The 9841-nt window shown below is 52.9% G+C and overlaps 1 long non-coding RNA gene across 4 annotated transcripts; it reads right to left on the reverse strand.

Annotated features, from left to right (window-relative positions):
* Positions 1–1524: 1524 nt before the first annotated feature.
* On the reverse strand, positions 1525–9637 carry LOC113241272 (uncharacterized). Of its 4 annotated transcripts, XR_008960012.1 has the most exons (7): positions 8784–9637; positions 8096–8280; positions 7755–7901; positions 6942–7072; positions 4069–4176; positions 2753–2884; positions 1525–2331 (listed from the first exon to the last, which is right to left on the reverse strand). It is a non-coding gene; the product is annotated as an uncharacterized LOC113241272 (long non-coding RNA). The 4 variants fall into 4 exon arrangements; XR_003311503.4 differs by lacking the exon at positions 8096–8280; XR_007188263.2 differs by lacking the exon at positions 8096–8280 and having other exon boundaries at positions 1525–2884; positions 8784–9228.
* Positions 9638–9841: the final 204 nt, after the last annotated feature.

Raw genomic sequence — 9841 nt, forward strand, 5'->3', positions numbered from 1 at the left:
ATGCTTAACCAACTGAGCCACCCAGGCGCCCCTAGAGAGATAATTATTAGAAGAATTAGCTCATGTGATTACGAAGGCCAGGAAATTCCCAAGAACTGTCATCTGCCCCTGGAGACTCAGGAAAACTATTGGTGTAACCCTGTCTGAGTCCAAAGGCCTGAGAACCATGTGGCCGATGGCATGAGTCCTGGTCCAAGTTCAAAAGCCCAAGACCAGAAGCATCAATGTCTGAGAGCGAAAAAAAAAAAAAAGCAAATTTGCCTTTCCTCCATCTTTTTGTTCTATTTGGGCCCTCAATAGATTGGCTAATGCCCACCTGCATTGGTGAGGGCAATCTTTACTCAGTCTCCCAATTCTAATGCTAATCTCTTCCAGAGGCACCCTCACAGACACACCCACAAATCATCTTTTACCAGCTAGCTGGGCCTCCCTTAACCTAGTTGACATGTAAAACTAACCAGTACAGCAAGCCGAGGAAGAGAAGAGTAGCAGTGTTCTCTCTGCAGGTGCAGACCCAGGGGGAATAAACTGAGAATACAGAATAAAGGAGTCAGACACGTATATGGAATTCCACCACGGTGACCCAGTGGGACCTAGAGGTCAGCTTCTACCCACAAAGCCCTCAGCTATCAGCTGCAAACACTCATCCCCAGGCAGTGCCCTCCCCCAGCCCCCACCCCAGGGCAGTAAGTTGGAAGGGGGTTCCTGGCATTTGGAATCCCAGGCCCTGGTCTAAGGCTTTCATTTCCATGCTGATTTTATAAGCTTAACTTTCCCTGTTAGCAGATCTTTTTAGGGCCTTGACTCAGGGCCAGCGGAGCTGGGCTTATTTCCTGTCTGCCCAAATGGTATGTACCCAGAGAACCCTTGGTCCCATAGGTCCCTGGGGGGAGGCCTCAGCCCGAAGAGCCCCAAACAAGCGATAATAGAAGAGCCTTTTATATTTAGCTTTAGGATATCATAAGTGATTTTTTGGCAGCACATTTCCCTTCGTAAATAGGGCCGGATTAGGCGACAATTAAAATTAACTTTATGAGAGGCAGTAGAGCAGAGTGGTTAAGAGCCTATAAGCAAAGCGCTGATGGGCTGGTAACCACATGGACCGGTTTCCAACAGGTCCCCACCACTTACTAGCTGTCTTTGCGAGGCTGAGTTTCTTTAACTGTAAAAGGAAGACAGACAGAAGCCCTTCCTCATGGGATGTCCGCGAGGACTGCTCGAGAGAGAACGCGTGTACGGTGCTGAGCTCCGTGCCCGACCACAGAAGCGCTCCCGAAACGGTAGCAGTCATGCTTATTATCGCATGGTTACTATTTCCCAGCAGATGGGATGCGCTTCGCAGAAGGGAGCCTGAAGGTAGCCTGGGGGTGGGGGGTGCAGAGGGAAAAGTCAGAGCAGGATTCAAAACGGCCAGCACACGGTCCAGAAAAACCACGCCACACCGGAAAACTGACTTGTCCACCTGCCCTCCCCGAAACCACCAGAACCTACTTTGCCAACCCTTGTTCTCAGGCTGGGGCTAGCTCCTTAGCAGGTTTCGGCTGGATCCAGCCGGAGGCATTGGCTTCTGCCCAGCTGGCCAGAGCCGATCGGGGACACACTTCTCTGGGCCAGGGCCAGGCCTGGCTGGGGACAGGGGCGTGTCTGCAAGGTGATGGGCTGTCACCCACGGAGTCACCTTTGTCCATGAAGGGCGGATGACGCAGTCAAAGCCCGTGGAAGGACAAACTCCCTTCTGCCTTGTCACCTGCCTCCGCATTCTTGCCGGGTTATCAGTCTCCTCATGTGATGTGCTTGGAAAAACGACAAGAAAACACCCACCTCTTTCTAGCCAGGACATGGTAAGAAGACCTCTTGGAAATAATCGCTGTGGCGAGAGCCCAAACAAAGTGTGTCCCAGGCCAGGAAGACCAATTGGTCAATTCCGTTGGTATGTCCTGGATCCTTCGTCGTTGTCAACAACCCTGGCACTTCAAATCTATTTTTTTTAAGTTTTATTTATTTAAGTAATCTCTACACCCAACATGGGGCTCGAACCCACAACCCAGAGATCAAGAGTCGCACGCTCTTCCGACCGAGCCGGCCGGGTGTCCCTCATTTATTGTCTGCATAGGTCATAGGTGCCTCTGATAGCAAATTCACAAGGTGACCGCTTAGTCTCTCTCCCACTGCTGTAGCCAAACCACTCACAGGCAACCCGTTACAACGTTCTGCTCTTGCCGTCCCCAGGTGATCGATGCATGGGCAAGCATAGATCATATCAGCACAGATGGTAGCATTTGTACTCATATTCGTAGTCCCTGTGCCCAGCGGAGTGCCAAACACGTCTCCCTTTAAAGAAAGTTCAGTGGTTGAAGGTTTTGGCTCCGAAGTGTGTTGCCCTCGTCCCAGCCCCGGTGCGTGCGCTGTCTGCTTGCTATTTCCACAGGCAGAGAGGCGCGTTACCAGTCGGGGCTTGCAGCTCTGGTCATACTTTCTCAGGACTGAGATTTACAAGGAGGCCACTGGGGCCTGGCTCACTGTAAACAACTTGTTATCTACCCCGACGAACTCGTTTTCTTCCCCGTTCTGTTCAGTGTCCGGCCAAAGCTTAGCTCTGGCCGCTCTTTGGTGGTGGTTTTTGCCTGAGGCTAGGGTTAGAAAGATTGTGATGCCATGGTCATCTCTGGGGAGTCCCTAGGCACACTCAGCTCAGAATTTGGGCTCGGGAAATGAGCTGCAGGAGTTTCCGAACCCTGGAGGTACGCCTCACCTCTGCTCGAGCTGACTTTTCCAGAACCATCCGAGCATCCAGACAATGTCCTCATTTTCTTTTTCCCTCTCTCTGTCTCTGGTGTGACCAGGGGACAGGCTGGACCCCTGCACTTCATCCATATAAAAGGGCCTATGGAAGAGAGTTGAAAAGGGGAAGTAGGAAGGTTGCTCCTTGTCCTGCTCTGTTCTCACAAGGATAAGCCCAGGGAGGCAGCAGGACAAAAAAGTAAAGAGAACAGAGTCTGGGGTTACACTACCTGGGCTGGAGTCACTCTGCCATTTATCAGCTGTGTGACCTTAAGCAAGCTATTTAACCTCTCTGTGCCTCAGTTTCTTCAACTATCAAATGGGGATGATGACTGGACCTACTTTAAAGGGTTGTTATGAGAGTTAATGAGTTAACAGATTGCAAAGCATTTGAAACTGCCTGGCATATGGTTAATGCTATATAAGAGCTTTAGAAATAAAAATGAAAATGATCGTGTTAGCAGTTCCTGCGTTAGATCCTTTTCCCCCTAGTCCCTGGCTGTAAGTTTCCGGGCCGCCACTCGTGGATCTGGGGCCCGCTGGTGCATGTTTTTTCTCTTGGGAAAAAGCTGAATGCTGTGGGGTGTATGGCGCATCTCTGACCCAGAGGGAAGCCTGGAGAATAGCCTCTATCTAGACAAAAACGCCTGTATAAAGGCAGGACTGTGCTAAAGTCCTATGATGCCGACCTCTGCCTGGGGTTGCCCTGGGGGCTCCACCCCCATCTCTAAGGGGCTGAGAAGAGCCCTCCCGCGAGCTTCCCCAGCCAGTGCCTTCTGGGAGAGGTTGCTCTGGCTTCTGCACTGGGCGAAGCCCTCAGCCTCCCCAAAGGCGCTTGTGCTGCCATGGCAACGCGCAGCGGCCCTGTGGAGCTTCGGAGGGAGACACCAGCCCGGAATCCAGGTCCGGGTCTTGGTGGGCATCCGAGCTCATTCTGCCAGATTGGCAGGCGGGGCTCCAGACCGCGGAGGTGCCCTGCGCTCTTCAGAGGGCTGGGTTATCAGCCCAACTTCTCCTACGCCTCCTCCCCAAGCCTCTCCTGTTCTGTTTTATCCTGACCCAAGCAGTGTGGCTTCCGAGTGACCTAGCTCCAGAAAGACTTCCCGAGTCAGCTTGGCCAGGGCATCCTGGAAAGTTCCATGGTAGAAGCCAGGGACTGTCATCTAGGAAGACTTCAAAACCTCAAGGATGGGTCCTGGACCTCCCTCAGTCACCCTTGGAGACTCACTCAGTTTTTGGCATCCCTCAGTAATGGGAACCCTAATGACCTTGACCACATACACTTACATTTCCTGTGCGCAGGCAGGGCCGGGCCCGACTGTGCCAGAAGAGCGGGGGTTCGAAGGGCACGGCACCTGGTTCCCAGATGTCACCCAAACAGAGCTTAGTGCGGTTCTGTGGAAAGGTGGGGGAGGGGAGCGTATCCTTATCAACCAATACACATCCGGACTCGGTCAGCAAACCTTTGTTGAGTGCCTGCTATGAATCAGGCCCTGTGCCAAGTATTGAGCGAAGGGGAAGAGGATACAGAGATGAGTTAAGTGTGGTTCTTGTCCTTAAGGACTTTGTCCTCTGCCGGAGAAGCCAGCGACATGTATATATACAGCTAACTAACTAGCTATAACATGAGACCAAACTCATTCACTGATCTGACATTTGAATACATATTCTGGGCAGGGCACAGCAGAGAGCAAGAGAGAAAAAGCTGTACCCTTGAGGAGCTTGTAGCCCAATGAGGGAGGCAAAGAAGTAAGAAGAAAATTACGATACAGTGTGACGAGGGTGTTGATACAGCTTCGGGAGCAAAGAGCATGAATGCCTGACCAGTGCTTGGGGAATCTGGGAAAGCTTCCAGGAGGAAGTTTCATCTAAACCAAGACCCCCAGCTGCCACTTGGCATGGCCGCAATGTGAATGGCACCCCCTGGAGTTGTGCACCATTTGTGGCAGCCCAGGCTGAGGGACGGATAAGAGTTAGCCAAGAGTACCTGGCGGGTGTAGCAAACGGACAGTGGCTCATAATGGCTAGAGTGCAAGGACCAAGTGGTGACTGTGGATGGAGGGAGTGTGGGAGTTGGAGACTTGTCATTTTTTTAAAAGATTTTATTTTGAGAGCGTGTGTGTGCATGAGAGCAGGGGGAGGGGCGGGGGCAGAGGGAGAGAGAGAATCACAAGCAGACTCGACGCTGAGCGCAGAGCCCAACATGGGGCTCAATCCCAGGACCCTGAGATCACGACCTGATCAAGCGTCGGACATTCAACCAACTGAGCCACCCAAGTGCCCCGGAAACTTGTCATTTTGCAGCTATCATTGTAAGGACTGGATCGGACAAGAATTGCCAATGGATGCTAAACTCAGTGGAGATTTTATTTTTATTTATTTATTTAGGGGAGGGCAGAGGGAGAGGGAGAGAGAGAATCTTAAGCAGGTCAGGTTCTATACCCAGCGCGGAGCCCCATGTGGGCTTGATCTCAGGAACCTGAGATCAGGACCTGAGCAGAAATCAAGAGTCCCAGGCTTAACCGACCGAGTCCCCCAGGTGCCCCCCAGTGGAGATTTTAATGAGAAGCAGGACATTTGATGGTCTTAAAGTGTCTCCCCACAGACTGTTTATTATATGCAAAGGAGAAAAAAAAGTAGCTATAGGGTCGAGACCTCGGGCACCACCTTGAACTGGTGATTGAAATTTGCATCACCAATGAGAGACAGATATCAGCTGCGCGCCCCCAGATTGCAGAGCCCCGATCTAATCATGAGGAAACACCAGGTAAGCACAGCATGAGGAGCCTTCTGCTGAGAAATGTTGGCAGGAAAGAAAAACGTGAATATTTATATTGGCGGGAGGGGGAAGTGATCTGTGCAAAAACAGCAAGGTCATAAAGACCCAAATGCGTGGGGTGTTCCAGATTAACGCAGGCTACATAGAAAGAACAACGCCGGGGCGCCTGGGTGGCACAGCGGTTAAGCGTCTGCCTTCGGCTCAGGGCGTGATCCCAGGGTTATGGGATCGAGTCCCACATCAGGCTCCTCTACTATGAGCCTGCTTCTTCCTCTCCCACTCCCCCTGCTTGTGTTCCCTCTCTCACTGGCTGTCTCTATCTCTGTCGAATAAATAAATAAAATCTTTAAAAAAAAAAAAAGAAAGAAAGAACAACGCCATGCAACACCTGACGCTAGAGTAGCTCCTGTACTGGAAGGGAAGAAATGTTCTAAAGGGCATCAGTGTGTCACCTGACAAAACTGCAATGTGGACAGTGGATTAAAGTATTGATTGACTCTAGGGGCGCCTGGCTGGCTCAGCCGGTTGAGCGTCTGACTCTTGGTTCCGGCTCAGGTCATGACCTCAGGGTTCTGAGATCGAGCCCCACGTTGGGGCTTCGTGCTCAGCGGGGAGTCTGCTTCTCCCTCACCTTCCCCCTCTCTCCTTCCCTCTGCGCGCTCACTTTCTCCCCTTCCTAAAAAAAAAAAAAAGTATTGTAACACTGTTCCATGTAGGAAACTGAAAGCCATTCTCTGGCTGTGGGAGAGGATGTCTCTCTGCTTAGGAAATTCACTGAAGTGTAGGAGTAAAGGATCATGATACATACAACCTCCCCTCGCGTGGCTCAGACAGGAGTGTGTATGTGCGAGTATAAGATGGTATTCAGGATGTATATATGTAATGTGCACATACGTGTGTGTGGATAATGTATACACATGATGTGTGCGTGCGGGCAGAGAACCCAAATGATAAAGGCAATGGGATAAAATATTAACAATAGGCTTATACAAGTGCTCCTTGTGCTATTTTCATTCTTCCAGTGTTTTCTAAATTGGAAATTCTTTCCAAATAAAAATTAAAAAATGATAACCGGCTGTCAGGTACAAAGGAACAGGGGTTGGGGGAGCGCTGAGAGGTAAAAACAGCAGCCGGACCTTTGTTTTTGCAGCTTTCCTGAGCTGTAATTCGCAGATAACACCGTGTGAGTGTAAGACGTACAACGTGATTTGTATATTGTGAAATGACAAGCATCAGAGTGTTCACTAACACGTCCATCCCGTCACATGCCATTTCTTGTTTGTGCTCAGAACATTTAAGATCGACCCTCCTAGCAACTTTCAAGTATATAATACAGTCTGATTAACTATAATCACCACGCTGTTAGGTCTCTAGAACTTACTCATAAACACAAGTGTACCCTCTGACCGACATCTCCTCATTTAGCAGCCGCCAGATCTTGAAGAGACTTGCAAATTATGATTGGCATCTGGACTTTAATCCCGAGGACAATGAGGTCTACACAACCTGTATCTGTAGGGAAAAAAAAAAAAGACCTTTCGCCACAATGTTGACTCATGTTTTGTTTTGTAATTTGTAGCTTTGGGTAGTTTGGGGATTTGGAACCCTCCCCACCTCCCGCGTTACAGGGCTGCGGGGCTGAGAGAGGTAAAAGATGGATTCCCAAGGACTGCAGGGAGAGGGGTTGGCCTCAGAGGAAGAGCCAGCACAGAAGACGGGCCCCTTGCAGGCTGAACGGGGAGAGGCATCGGGGTAATTATGTTTGGGGGGAAATGTGGGGCTGTCACCTCTTGGAGTCAGAGGTCTCCGAGGGGAGAATGGGAGCTCCTTCTACAGCCCCACCCCCAATTCCCTCTCCCTGGTTTCTGCCCCCTCTGGAAGGAAGCCCAACCCCCTCCTGGGAGATGTAGCCCTCTCCCTCTGGGAAGTCTCGGATGGCTCCACCCCCGAGAGACCCCAGGAGGGAAGTTTCCGTCCAGTCACTGCAGGAGCTGGCTGGTTCCCACCCTCCCTTCCCCAGGTCAAGGCCTTCCTCTGGGCACACTTTCTTCTAGGTGGTCCCTTCCAGACCCAGCCCAGCCCTTTCCCGGAAGCCACTTTTCTCGAATCCTGGGAATCGCCTCTAGCCTTGCGGACCTGCACATGACCCTACTCTGGGCCTTCCCCTGCCTTTCTCATCCGTGTCAACGCTTACTTTTTATGTCACATTTCTTCCTTTCTGCCCAGGAAAACTCGATGCCAGTAGGAAAAGTCAGAGAAGCTGGGTTCTGCTCCAGAGCGAGCTAGCTAATAGGTCAGCCATGTCCCCAGAAACTACCGAAATAAGGGGCATTTCAGGCACCTACAAGTTGGAGAGAAAGATGCGTTTGGGCAGGTGGGCCTTGTCCCCGCTGCCTTGGGCACATCATTCGGGACTGGTTTAGGGACAGGGCTGTGGGACTGGTGTGGGGGGTGCAGCCGGGATGCTGGGAGGATTGGAGGCAAGAAAGCACCTCAAGAGGCTGTCACCGTGCTTCGAGAAGTTGGTGAGCTGACCTGAGGTCTTGGCAGGCTGTGCAGGGCCAGCTGGATGAGGCTCAAGTGTGCAGGACAGGACAGGCTTGACTTGGTGGCCAAGGGAAACGGGGCTGTGCGGTGAGGGAGCGCCCAGCTTTCCCGGTTGGCCGCGGAGCTGAGTGGCAGTGCGATTTCTTGAGAAAGGGATCATGGGGCAGGAGCGACTGTGGGTTCGAGGGGGAAGGAGGGGACGAGAAGCGTAGGGGATGTGAAACAGCAGTTGCCTGTGGGACATCCAAGTGACACCTGGACTGGGGGCTCCGGAGCACAGGAGAGTCTGGTCTGGAAACACAGTTTTAATATTTCCACACACACACACACACACACACACACACACACAGACACAGACACGGGCACTAGAACTTCCAGCCTGGCACCCTCGGAGGGTCACAGCCCAGGACGTGTTGAGAGGAGTGGCTGCGCTCCCCGGAGCCGGGCATCCGGCATTGTTAGAAGGACGGCAGCGACCCTGGGCCCAGAGACAGCTCGCTACGGGCGCTCCAGTGCCATGCCTCTCTGTGGGCTTCCTCGGAAGGCCTGCCCTCTCTCTCTCCCCTCACCCCCGTGAATGGTGTTGTCCGAAGGCGTCTGCCGAAAGACAGTGTGTGGATGCTGGGGTGGGGGTGGGTGGGGTGCGGGGGCTTGGCAGGGAGCGGACCGCTTGTACCTCTGTCTCCTGGGATCCCTCCCGCTTCAGAGGGTCCTGAGCCCGTATTGTCTCCGTCCTCACCCCGGGCTGGTCGCTTCCCATCCCGCGCCGTCCAGGGAGGGCCGGCCCAGCCTCTCAGCAGTACAGGATGTTCTGGGGCTTGACGCCAAGAGCAGCCGCTCCCAGTCAGCACTTGGGCCAGCAGCCGGGCAGGGGAGGCGCGGCGTGGGGCGGCGCACGGCCGAGGGCTGAGGGGTAAAGGTGACTTTTCTCTTAGGTTGGAAGGAAGACATTGGCGTCCAAACTTCCTGGTTACCGAACAGCTAACTGGTAAAAACCGTGTATGCGTGGAGGTGGGGACTGGGGAGTTTGCCCCCCCCCCACATGTTAGCAATCTAGAGGACGCTCCTTGGACAAGATTCCAAAATGAGCGCTTCCACACCGGGCTCCACACTGTGATTCTGCTTCACCAGGAAGCGATCTTGACTGTCCGCCAGGCGTGTCCTCATTGATGCATTCAGTCACTGAGGGCTGGTCCTTGTGCTGAGTGCGCGCTGGGGTGGGGCCGGGCACTGGGCGCTTGGAGAGCTGCCAGCCGAGGTGCAAACACAGCCCGCTCATTCATGCGGTGGCATCCAGAGCCCAGCAGGGCCCAACCGTAACCGAGCAGCTGGACCTGCTAAGTTGCCTGGGGGTGACCTAGAGAGCAGAGACAAGGGCATGTGGCCTGGAAGGAAACAGGGTTCGTCTGTGGCCTGTTCTCGGAGGATGGCCTAGAATGCTGGGCAGACTTTCCACCAGACATAATTAGATTCCAGAACAGACTTGGCCAGTCAGGAAGAGGCCCAACCGAAGACCCAAAGTCACTGCCACCCTCTCCTACCGCAAAGGAAATGGGCCCAAAAAGTAGACTCCAAGAACGAACTTTGGACCGCCCTCGGGAGTAGCTTCCAGGGCTCTGGCTAACATCCTAGAGGCAGGAGGGAAGGGCTTGCCCCCCTTCCCTAACCTACAGTCTCCAGGGTCACCAGCCTTTCTGGAAAGCCTTCAATAAGAAATTATAGCCCAGGAGTAGG

Source organism: Ursus arctos, chromosome X, assembly GCF_023065955.2.
Source record: "Ursus arctos isolate Adak ecotype North America chromosome X, UrsArc2.0, whole genome shotgun sequence".
Lineage (NCBI taxonomy): Eukaryota > Metazoa > Chordata > Mammalia > Carnivora > Ursidae > Ursus > Ursus arctos.